General features: G+C 46.4%; 2 non-coding genes across 2 annotated transcripts; both read left to right on the top strand.

The window, feature by feature from the left end:
- Nucleotides 1-1,753: 1,753 nt before the first annotated feature.
- On the top strand, nucleotides 1,754-1,825 carry trnae-cuc (transfer RNA glutamic acid (anticodon CUC)). Its single transcript has one exon. It is a non-coding gene; the product is annotated as a tRNA-Glu (tRNA).
- A 10,449-nt stretch (nucleotides 1,826-12,274) lies between these two features.
- Nucleotides 12,275-12,346, top strand: trnae-cuc (transfer RNA glutamic acid (anticodon CUC)). Its single transcript has one exon. It is a non-coding gene; the product is annotated as a tRNA-Glu (tRNA).
- The last annotated feature ends 1,097 nt before the right edge of the window (nucleotides 12,347-13,443 follow it).

Genomic DNA, 13,443 nt, shown 5'->3' on the forward strand with positions numbered 1-13,443 from the left:
GACAGACAGACAGACAGACAGACAGACAGACAGACAGACAGACAGACAGACAGACAATTCTTATTGGAGAAAGCATTGAAAGAGGTTCCTTTTATAGAATGGATTTGACGACAGTCAACTTTTTTTCTAGTAAAGTCCTTGGTGGTCTAGTGGCTAGGATCCAGCACTTTCACTGCTGTGGCCTGGGTTCGATTCCAGGTCAGGAAAACTGTTACACGCAGATAGAAAATTCCTCTTGAGGAATTGGAAAGAAAATTGAAAGATGTTCCTTTTTCTAGAATGGGTTTTCCGACAGTCAACTTTTTTCCTGTTCATTCCCTGATGGACTAGTGGCTAGGATCCAGCACTCTCACTGCTGTGGCCCGGGTTCGATTCCCGGTCAGGTCTATTATAATAGACGGAAAGACAGAAAATTCTTATTGGAGAAAGCATTGAAAGAGGTTCCTTTTTCTAGAATGGGTTTTCCGACAGTCAACTTTTTTTCTAGTAAAGTCCTTGGTGGTCTAGTGGCTAGGATCCAGCACTTTCACTGCTGTGGCCTGGGTTCGATTCCAGGTCAGGTCTATTATTATAGACGGAAAGACAGAAAATTCTTATTGGAGAAAGCATTGAAAGAGGTTCCTTTTATAGAATGGATTTGACGACAGTCAACTTTTTTTCTAGTAAAGTCCTTGGTGGTCTAGTGGCTAGGATTCAGCACTTTCACTGCTGTGGCCTGGGTTCGATTCCAGGTCAGGGAAACTGTTACACGCAGATAGAAAATTCCTCTTGAGGAATTGGAATGAACATTGAAAGAGGTTCCTTTTTCTAGAATGGGTTTTCCGACAGTCAACTTTTTTTCTAGTAAAGTCCTTGGTGGTCTAGTGGCTAGGATCCAGCACTCTCACTGCTGTGGCCCGGGTTCGATTCCCGGTCAGGTCTATTATAATAGACGGAAAGACAGAAATTTTTTTATCGGAGAAAGCATTGAAAGAGGTTCCTTTTATAAAATGGATTTGACGACAGTCAACTTTTTTCTAGTAAAGTCCTTGGTGGTCTAGTGGCTAGGATCCAGCACTCTCACTGCTGTGGCCCGGGTTTGATTCCCGGTCAGGGAAACTATGACAGACAGACAGACGGACGGACGGACGGACGGACGGACGGACGGACGGACGGACGGACGGACGGACGGACGGACGGACGGACGGACGGACGGACGGACGGACGGACGGACGGACGGACGGACGGACGGACGGACGGACGGACGGACGGACGGACGGACGGACGGACGGACGGACGGACGGACGGACGGACGGACGGACGGACAGACAGACAGACAATTCTTATTGGAGAAAGCATTGAAAGAGGTTCTTTTTATAGAATGGATTTGACGACAGTCAACTTTTTTTCTAGTAAAGTCCTTGGTGGTCTAGTGGCTAAGATCCAGCACTTTCACTGCTGTGGCCCGGGTTCGATTCCAGGTCAGGGAAACTGTTACACGCAGATAGAAAATTCCTCTTGAGGAATTGGAAAGAAAATTGAAAGATGTTCCTTTTTCTAGAATGGGTTTTCCGACAGTCAACTTTTTTCCTGTTCATTCCCTGATGGACTAGTGGCTAGGATCCAGCACTCTCACTGCTGTGGCCCGGGTTCGATTGCCGGTCAGGTCTATTATAATAGTCGGAAAGACAGAAAATTCTTATTGGAGAAAGCATTGAAAGAGGTTCCTTTTATAGAATGGATTTGACGACAGTCAACTTTTTTTCTAGTAAAGTCCTTGGTGGTCTAGTGGCTAGGATCCAGCACTCTCACTGCTGTGGCCCGGGTTCGATTCCCGGTCAGGGAAACTATGACAGACAGACAGACAGACAGACAGACAGACAGACAATTCCTCTTGAGGAATTGGAAAGATGTTCCTTTTTCTAGAATGGGTTTTCCGACAGTCAACTTTTTTTCTAGTAAAGTCCTTGGTGGTCTAGTGGCTAGGATCCAGCACTCTCACTGCTGTGGCCCGGGTTCGATTCCCGGTCAGGTCTATTATAATAGACGGAAAGACAGAAAATTCTTATTGGAGAAAGCATTGAAAGAGGTTCCTTTTATAGAATGGATTTGACGACAGTCAACTTTTTTTCTAGTAAAGTCCTTGGTGGTCTAGTGGCTAGGATCCAGCACTTTCACTGCTGTGGCCTGGGTTCGATTCCAGGTCAGGAAAACTGTTACACGCAGATAGAAAATTCCTCTTGAGGAATTGGAAAGAAAATTGAAAGATGTTCCTTTTTCTAGAATGGGTTTTCCGACGGACGGACGGACGGACGGACGGACGGACGGACGGACGGACGGACGGACGGACGGACGGACGGACGGACGGACGGACGGACGGACGGACGGACGGACGGACGGACGGACGGACGGACGGACGGACGGACGGACGGACGGACGGACGGACGGACGGACGGACGGACGGACGGACGGACGGACGGACGGACGGACGGACGGACGGACGGACGGACGGACGGACGGACGGACGGACGGACGGACGGACGGACGGACGGACGGACGGACGGACAGACAGACAATTCTTATTGGAGAAAGCATTGAAAGAGGTTCCTTTTATAGAATGGATTTGACGACAGTCAACTTTTTTTCTAGTAAAGTCCTTGGTGGTCTAGTGGCTAGGATCCAGCACTTTCACTGCTGTGGCCTGGGTTCGATTCCAGGTCAGGAAAACTGTTACACGCAGATAGAAAATTCCTCTTGAGGAATTGGAAAGAAAATTGAAAGATGTTCCTTTTTCTAGAATGGGTTTTCCGACAGTCAACTTTTTTCCTGTTCATTCCCTGATGGACTAGTGGCTAGGATCCAGCACTCTCACTGCTGTGGCCCGGGTTCGATTCCCGGTCAGGTCTATTATAATAGACGGAAAGACAGAAATTTTTTTATCGGAGAAAGCATTGAAAGAGGTTCCTTTTATAAAATGGATTTGACGACAGTCAACTTTTTTCTAGTAAAGTCCTTGGTGGTCTAGTGGCTAGGATCCAGCACTCTCACTGCTGTGGCCCGGGTTTGATTCCCGGTCAGGGAAACTATGACAGACAGACAGACAGACAGACAGACAGACAGACAGACAGACAGACAGACAGACAGACAGACAGACAGACAGACAGACAGACAGACAGACAGACAGACAGACAGACAGACAGACAGACAGACAGACAGACAGACAGACAGACAGACAGACAGACAGACAGACAGACAGACAGACAGACAGACAGACAGACAGACAGACAGACAGACAGACAGACAGACAGACAGACAGACAGACAGACAGACAGACAGACAGACAGACAGACAGACAGACAGACAGACAGACAGACAGACAGACAGACAGACAGACAGACAGACAGACAGACAGACAGACAGACAGACAGACAGACAGACAGACAGACAGACAGACAGACAGACAGACAGACAGACAGACAGACAGACAGACAGACAGACAGACAGACAGACAGACAGACAGACAGACAGACAGACAGACAGACAGACAATTCTTATTGGAGAAAGCATTGAAAGAGGTTCCTTTTATAGAATGGATTTGACGACAGTCAACTTTTTTCCTAGTAAAGTCCTTGGTGGTCTAGTGGCTAGGATCCAGCACTTTCACTGCTGTGGCCTGGGTTCGATTCCAGGTCAGGAAAACTGTTACACGCAGATAGAAAATTCCTCTTGAGGAATTGGAAAGAAAATTGAAAGATGTTCCTTTTTCTAGAATGGGTTTTCCGACAGTCAACTTTTTTCCTGTTCATTCCCTGATGGACTAGTGGCTAGGATCCAGCACTCTCACTGCTGTGGCCCGGGTTCGATTCCCGGTCAGGTCTATTATAATAGACGGAAAGACAGAAAATTCTTATTGGAGAAAGCATTGAAAGAGGTTCCTTTTTCTAGAATGGGTTTTCCGACAGTCAACTTTTTTTCTAGTAAAGTCCTTGGTGGTCTAGTGGCTAGGATCCAGCACTTTCACTGCTGTGGCCTGGGTTCGATTCCAGGTCAGGTCTATTATTATAGACGGAAAGACAGAAAATTCTTATTGGAGAAAGCATTGAAAGAGGTTCCTTTTATAGAATGGATTTGACGACAGTCAACTTTTTTTCTAGTAAAGTCCTTGGTGGTCTAGTGGCTAGGATTCAGCACTTTCACTGCTGTGGCCTGGGTTCGATTCCAGGTCAGGGAAACTGTTACACGCAGATAGAAAATTCCTCTTGAGGAATTGGAATGAACATTGAAAGAGGTTCCTTTTTCTAGAATGGGTTTTCCGACAGTCAACTTTTTTTCTAGTAAAGTCCTTGGTGGTCTAGTGGCTAGGATCCAGCACTCTCACTGCTGTGGCCCGGGTTCGATTCCCGGTCAGGTCTATTATAATAGACGGAAAGACAGAATTTTTTTTATCGGAGAAAGCATTGAAAGAGGTTCCTTTTATAAAATGGATTTGACGACAGTCAACTTTTTTCTAGTAAAGTCCTTGGTGGTCTAGTGGCTAGGATCCAGCACTCTCACTGCTGTGGCCCGGGTTTGATTCCCGGTCAGGGAAACTATGACAGACAGACAGACGGACGGACGGACGGACGGACGGACGGACGGACGGACGGACGGACGGACGGACGGACGGACGGACGGACGGACGGACGGACGGACGGACGGACGGACGGACGGACGGACGGACGGACGGACGGACGGACGGACGGACGGACGGACGGACGGACGGACGGACGGACGGACGGACGGACGGACGGACGGACGGACGGACGGACGGACGGACGGACGGACGGACGGACGGACGGACGGACGGACGGACGGACGGACGGACGGACAGACAGACAGACAGACAGACAATTCTTATTGGAGAAAGCATTGAAAGAGGTTCCTTTTATAGAATGGATTTGACGACAGTCAACTTTTTTTCTAGTAAAGTCCTTGGTGGTCTAGTGGCTAGGATCCAGCACTTTCACTGCTGTGGCCTGGGTTCGATTCCAGGTCAGGAAAACTGTTACACGCAGATAGAAAATTCCTCTTGAGGAATTGGAAAGAAAATTGAAAGATGTTCCTTTTTCTAGAATGGGTTTTCCGACAGTCAACTTTTTTCCTGTTCATTCCCTGATGGACTAGTGGCTAGGATCCAGCACTCTCACTGCTGTGGCCCGGGTTCGATTCCCGGTCAGGTCTATTATAATAGACGGAAAGACAGAAATTTTTTTATCGGAGAAAGCATTGAAAGAGGTTCCTTTTATAAAATGGATTTGACGACAGTCAACTTTTTTCTAGTAAAGTCCTTGGTGGTCTAGTGGCTAGGATCCAGCACTCTCACTGCTGTGGCCCGGGTTTGATTCCCGGTCAGGGAAACTATGACAGACAGACAGACAGACAGACAGACAGACAGACAGACAGACAGACAGACAGACAGACAGACAGACAGACAGACAGACAGACAGACAGACAGACAGACAGACAGACAGACAGACAGACAGACAGACAGACAGACAGACAGACAGACAGACAGACAGACAGACAGACAGACAGACAGACAGACAGACAGACAGACAGACAGACAGACAGACAGACAGACAGACAGACAGACAGACAGACAGACAGACAGACAGACAGACAGACAGACAGACAGACAGACAGACAGACAGACAGACAGACAGACAGACAGACAGACAGACAGACAGACAGACAGACAGACAGACAATTCTTATTGGAGAAAGCATTGAAAGAGGTTCCTTTTATAGAATGGATTTGACGACAGTCAACTTTTTTTCTAGTAAAGTCCTTGGTGGTCTAGTGGCTAGGATCCAGCACTTTCACTGCTGTGGCCTGGGTTCGATTCCAGGTCAGGAAAACTGTTACACGCAGATAGAAAATTCCTCTTGAGGAATTGGAAAGAAAATTGAAAGATGTTCCTTTTTCTAGAATGGGTTTTCCGACAGTCAACTTTTTTCCTGTTCATTCCCTGATGGACTAGTGGCTAGGATCCAGCACTCTCACTGCTGTGGCCCGGGTTCGATTCCCGGTCAGGTCTATTATAATAGACGGAAAGACAGAAAATTCTTATTGGAGAAAGCATTGAAAGAGGTTCCTTTTTCTAGAATGGGTTTTCCGACAGTCAACTTTTTTTCTAGTAAAGTCCTTGGTGGTCTAGTGGCTAGGATCCAGCACTTTCACTGCTGTGGCCTGGGTTCGATTCCAGGTCAGGTCTATTATTATAGACGGAAAGACAGAAAATTCTTATTGGAGAAAGCATTGAAAGAGGTTCCTTTTATAGAATGGATTTGACGACAGTCAACTTTTTTTCTAGTAAAGTCCTTGGTGGTCTAGTGGCTAGGATTCAGCACTTTCACTGCTGTGGCCTGGGTTCGATTCCAGGTCAGGGAAACTGTTACACGCAGATAGAAAATTCCTCTTGAGGAATTGGAATGAACATTGAAAGAGGTTCCTTTTTCTAGAATGGGTTTTCCGACAGTCAACTTTTTTTCTAGTAAAGTCCTTGGTGGTCTAGTGGCTAGGATCCAGCACTCTCACTGCTGTGGCCCGGGTTCGATTCCCGGTCAGGTCTATTATAATAGACGGAAAGACAGAAATTTTTTTATCGGAGAAAGCATTGAAAGAGGTTCCTTTTATAAAATGGATTTGACGACAGTCAACTTTTTTCTAGTAAAGTCCTTGGTGGTCTAGTGGCTAGGATCCAGCACTCTCACTGCTGTGGCCCGGGTTTGATTCCCGGTCAGGGAAACTATGACAGACAGACAGACAGACAGACAGACAGACAGACAGACAGACAGACAGACAGACAGACAGACAGACAGACAGACAGACAGACAGACAGACAGACAGACAGACAGACAGACAGACAGACAGACAGACAGACAGACAGACAGACAGACAGACAGACAGACAGACAGACAGACAGACAGACAGACAGACAGACAGACAGACAGACAGACAGACAGACAGACAGACAGACAGACAGACAGACAGACAGACAGACAGACAGACAGACAGACAGACAGACAGACAGACAGACAGACAGACAGACAGACAGACAGACAGACAGACAGACAGACAGACAGACAGACAGACAGACAGACAGACAGACAGACAGACAGACAGACAGACAGACAGACAGACAGACAGACAGACAGACAGACAGACAGACAGACAGACAGACAGACAGACAGACAGACAGACAGACAGACAGACAGACAGACAGACAGACAGACAGACAGACAGACAGACAGACAGACAGACAGACAGACAGACAGACAGACAGACAGACAGACAGACAGACAGACAGACAGACAGACAGACAGACAGACAGACAGACAGACAGACAATTCTTATTGGAGAAAGCATTGAAAGAGGTTCTTTTTATAGAATGGATTTGACGACAGTCAACTTTTTTTCTAGTAAAGTCCTTGGTGGTCTAGTGGCTAAGATCCAGCACTTTCACTGCTGTGGCCCGGGTTCGATTCCAGGTCAGGGAAACTGTTACACGCAGATAGAAAATTCCTCTTGAGGAATTGGAAAGAAAATTGAAAGATGTTCCTTTTTCTAGAATGGGTTTTCCGACAGTCAACTTTTTTCCTGTTCATTCCCTGATGGACTAGTGGCTAGGATCCAGCACTCTCACTGCTGTGGCCCGGGTTCGATTCCCGGTCAGGTCTATTATAATAGACGGAAAGACAGAAAATTCTTATTGGAGAAAGCATTGAAAGAGGTTCCTTTTTCTAGAATGGGTTTTCCGACAGTCAACTTTTTTTCTAGTAAAGTCCTTGGTGGTCTAGTGGCTAGGATCCAGCACTCTCACTGCTGTGGCCCGGGTTTGATTCCCGGTCAGGGAAACTATGACAGACAGACAGACAGACAGACAGACAGACAGACAGACAGACAGACAGACAGACAGACAGACAGACAGACAGACAGACAGACAGACAGACAGACAGACAGACAGACAGACAGACAGACAGACAGACAGACAGACAGACAGACAGACAGACAGACAGACAGACAGACAGACAGACAGACAGACAGACAGACAGACAGACAGACAGACAGACAGACAGACAGACAGACAGACAGACAGACAGACAGACAGACAGACAGACAGACAGACAGACAGACAGACAGACAGACAGACAGACAATTCTTATTGGAGAAAGCATTGAAAGAGGTTCTTTTTATAGAATGGATTTGACGACAGTCAACTTTTTTTCTAGTAAAGTCCTTGGTGGTCTAGTGGCTAAGATCCAGCACTTTCACTGCTGTGGCCCGGGTTCGATTCCAGGTCAGGGAAACTGTTACACGCAGATAGAAAATTCCTCTTGAGGAATTGGAAAGAAAATTGAAAGATGTTCCTTTTTCTAGAATGGGTTTTCCGACAGTCAACTTTTTTCCTGTTCATTCCCTGATGGACTAGTGGCTAGGATCCAGCACTCTCACTGCTGTGGCCCGGGTTCGATTCCCGGTCAGGTCTATTATAATAGACGGAAAGACAGAAAATTCTTATTGGAGAAAGCATTGAAAGAGGTTCCTTTTTCTAGAATGGGTTTTCCGACAGTCAACTTTTTTTCTAGTAAAGTCCTTGGTGGTCTAGTGGCTAGGATCCAGCACTCTCACTGCTGTGGCCCGGGTTTGATTCCCGGTCAGGGAAACTATGACAGACAGACAGACAGACAGACAGACAGACAGACAGACAGACAGACAGACAGACAGACAGACAGACAGACAGACAGACAGACAGACAGACAGACAGACAGACAGACAGACAGACAGACAGACAGACAGACAGACAGACAGACAGACAGACAGACAGACAGACAGACAGACAATTCTTATTGGAGAAAGCATTGAAAGAGGTTCTTTTTATAGAATGGATTTGACGACAGTCAACTTTTTTTCTAGTAAAGTCCTTGGTGGTCTAGTGGCTAAGATCCAGCACTTTCACTGCTGTGGCCCGGGTTCGATTCCAGGTCAGGGAAACTGTTACACGCAGATAGAAAATTCCTCTTGAGGAATTGGAAAGAAAATTGAAAGATGTTCCTTTTTCTAGAATGGGTTTTCCGACAGTCAACTTTTTTCCTGTTCATTCCCTGATGGACTAGTGGCTAGGATCCAGCACTCTCACTGCTGTGGCCCGGGTTCGATTCCCGGTCAGGTCTATTATAATAGACGGAAAGACAGAAAATTCTTATTGGAGAAAGCATTGAAAGAGGTTCCTTTTTCTAGAATGGGTTTTCCGACAGTCAACTTTTTTTCTAGTAAAGTCCTTGGTGGTCTAGTGGCTAGGATTCAGCACTTTCACTGCTGTGGCCTGGGTTCGATTCCAGGTCAGGTCTATTATTATAGACGGAAAGACAGAAAATTCTTATTGGAGAAAGCATTGAAAGAGGTTCCTTTTATAGAATGGATTTGACGACAGTCAACTTTTTTTCTAGTAAAGTCCTTGGTGGTCTAGTGGCTAAGATCCAGCACTTTCAATGCTGTGGCCCGGGTTCGATTCCAGGTCAGGGAAACTGTTACACGCAGATAGAAAATTCCTCTTGAGGAATTGGAAAGAAAATTGAAAGATGTTCCTTTTTCTAGAATGGGTTTTCCGACAGTCAACTTTTTTCCTGTTCATTCCCTGATGGACTAGTGGCTAGGATCCAGCACTCTCACTGCTGTGGCCCGGGTTCGATTCCCGGTCAGGTCTATTATAATAGACGGAAAGACAGAAAATTCTTATTGGAGAAAGCATTGAAAGAGGTTCCTTTTTCTAGAATGGGTTTTCCGACAGTCAACTTTTTTTCTAGTAAAGTCCTTGGTGGTCTAGTGGCTAGGATCCAGCACTTTCACTGCTGTGGCCTGGGTTCGATTCCAGGTCAGGTCTATTATTATAGACGGAAAGACAGAAAATTCTTATTGGAGAAAGCATTGAAAGAGGTTCCTTTTATAGAATGGATTTGACGACAGTCAACTTTTTTTCTAGTAAAGTCCTTGGTGGTCTAGTGGCTAGGATTCAGCACTTTCACTGCTGTGGCCCGGGTTCGATTCCAGGTCAGGGAAACTGTTACACGCAGATAGAAAATTCCTCTTGAGGAATTGGAATGAACATTGAAAGAGGTTCCTTTTTCTAGAATGGGTTTTCCGACAGTCAACTTTTTTCCTGTACAGTCCCTGATGGTCTAGTGGCTAGGATCCAGCACTCTCACTGCTGTGGCCCGGGTTCGATTCCCGGTCAGGTCTATTATAATAGACGGAAAGACAGAAATTTTTTATCGGAGAAAGCATTGAAAGAGGTTCCTTTTATAGAATGGATTTGACGACAGTCAACTTTTTTCTAGTAAAGTCCTTGGTGGTCTAGTGGCTAGGATCCAGCACTCTCACTGCTGTGGCCCGGGTTTGATTCCCGGTCAGGGAAACTATGACAGACAGACAGACAGACAGACAGACAGACAGACAGACAGACAGACAGACAGACAGACAGACAGACAGACAGACAGACAGACAGACAGACAGACAGACAGACAGACAGACAGACAGACAGACAGACAGACAGACAGACAGACAGACAGACAGACAGACAGACAGACAGACAGACAGACAGACAGACAGACAGACAGACAGACAGACAGACAGACAGACAGACAGACAGACAGACAGACAGACAGACAGACAGACAGACAGACAGACAGACAGACAGACAGACAGACAGACAGACAGACAGACAGACAGACAGACAGACAGACAGACAGACAGACAGACAGACAGACAGACAGACAGACAGACAGACAGACAGACAGACAGACAGACAGACAGACAGACAGACAGACAGACAGACAGACAGACAGACAGACAGACAGACAGACAGACAGACAGACAGACAGACAGACAGACAGACAGACAGACAGACAGACAGACAGACAGACAGACAGACAGACAGACAGACAGACAGACAGACAGACAGACAGACAGACAGACAGACAGACAGACAGACAGACAGACAGACAGACAGACAGACAGACAGACAGACAGACAGACAGACAGACAGACAGACAGACAGACAGACAGACAGACAGACAGACAGACAGACAGACAGACAGACAGACAGACAGACAATTCTTTTTGGAGAAAGCATTGAAAGAGGTTCTTTTTATAGAATGGATTTGACGACAGTCAACTTTTTTTCTAGTAAAGTCCTTGGTGGTCTAGTGGCTAGGATCCAGCACTTTCACTGCTGTGGCCCGGGTTCGATTCCAGGTCAGGGAAACTGTTACACGCAGATAGAAAATTCCTCTTGAGGAATTGGAAAGAAAATTGAAAGATGTTCCTTTTTCTAGAATGGGTTTTCCGACAGTCAACTTTTTTCCTGTTCATTCCCTGATGGACTAGTGGCTAGGATCCAGCACTCTCACTGCTGTGGCCCGGGTTCGATTCCCGGTCAGGTCTATTATAATAGACGGAAAGACAGAAAATTCTTATTGGAGAAAGCATTGAAAGAGGTTCCTTTTTCTAGAATGGGTTTTCCGACAGTCAACTTTTTTTCTAGTAAAGTCCTTGGTGGTCTAGTGGCTAGGATCCAGCACTTTCACTGCTGTGGCCTGGGTTCGATTCCAGGTCAGGTCTATTATTATAGACGGAAAGACAGAAAATTCTTATTGGAGAAAGCATTGAAAGAGGTTCCTTTTATAGAATGGATTTGACGACAGTCAACTTTTTTTCTAGTAAAGTCCTTGGTGGTCTAGTGGCTAGGATCCAGCACTTTCACTGCTGTGGCCTGGGTTCGATTCCAGGTCAGGTCTATTATTATAGACGGAAAGACAGAAAATTCTTATTGGAGAAAGCATTGAAAGAGGTTCCTTTTATAGAATGGATTTGACGACAGTCAACTTTTTTTCTAGTAAAGTCCTTGGTGGTCTAGTGGCTAGGATCCAGCACTTTCACTGCTGTGGCCCGGGTTCGATTCCAGGTCAGGGAAACTGTTACACGCAGATAGAAAATTCCTCTTGAGGAATTGGAATGAACATTGAAAGAGGTTCCTTTTTCTAGAATGGGTTTTCCGACAGTCAACTTTTTTTCTAGTAAAGTCCTTGGTGGTCTAGTGGCTAGGATCCAGCACTTTCACTGCTGTGGCCTGGGTTCGATTCCAGGTCAGGTCTATTATAATAGACGGAAAGACAGAAATTTTTTTATCGGAGAAAGCATTGAAAGAGGTTCCTTTTATAGAATGGATTTGACGACAGTCAACTTTTTTCTAGTAAAGTCCTTGGTGGTCTAGTGGCTAGGATCCAGCACTCTCACTGCTGTGGCCCGGGTTCGATTCCCGGTCAGGGAAACTATGACAGACAGACAGACAGACAGACAGACAGACAGACAGACAGACAGACAGACAGACAGACAGACAGACAGACAGACAGACAGACAGACAGACAGACAGACAGACAGACAGACAGACAGACAGACAGACAGACAGACAGACAGACAGACAGACAGACAGACAGACAGACAGACAGACAGACAGACAGACAGACAGACAGACAGACAGACAGACAGACAGACAGACAGACAGACAGACAGACAGACAGACAGACAGACAGACAGACAGACAGACAGACAGACAGACAGACAGACAGACAGACAGACAGACAGACAGACAGACAGACAGACAGACAGACAGACAGACAGACAGACAGACAGACAGACAGACAGACAGACAGACAGACAGACAGACAGACAGACAGACAGACAGACAGACAGACAGACAGACAGACAGACAGACAGACAGACAGACAGACAGACAGACAGACAGACAGACAGACAGACAGACAGACAGACAGACAGACAGACAGACAGACAGACAGACAGACAGACAGACAGACAGACAGACAGACAGACAGACAGACAGACAGACAGACAGACAGACAGACAGACAGACAGACAGACAGACAGACAGACAGACAGACAGACAGACAGACAGACAGACAGACAGACAGACAGACAGACAGACAGACAGACAGACAGACAGACAGACAGACAGACAGACAGACAGACAGACAGACAGACAGACAGACAGACAGACAGACAGACAGACAGACAGACAGACAGACAGACAGACAGACAGACAGACAGACAGACAGACAGACAGACAGACAGACAGACAGACAGACAGACAGACAGACAGACAGACAGACAGACAGACAGACAGACAGACAGACAGACAGACAGACAGACAGACAGACAGACAGACAGACAGACAGACAGACAGACAGACAGACAGACAGACAGACAGACAGACAGACAGACAGACAGACAATTCTTATTGGAGAAAGCATTGAAAGAGGTTCTTTTTATAGAATGGATTTGACGACAGTCAACTTTTTTTCTAGTAAAGTCCTTGGTGGTCTAGTGGCTAAGATCCAGCACTTTCACTGC

The sequence above is a fragment of the Urocampus carinirostris genome, unplaced genomic scaffold (genome assembly GCF_059441175.1).
Source record: "Urocampus carinirostris isolate Australia breed hairy pipefish unplaced genomic scaffold, RoL_Ucar_1.0 HiC_scaffold_99, whole genome shotgun sequence".
Classification (NCBI taxonomy): Eukaryota; Metazoa; Chordata; class Actinopteri; order Syngnathiformes; family Syngnathidae; genus Urocampus; species Urocampus carinirostris.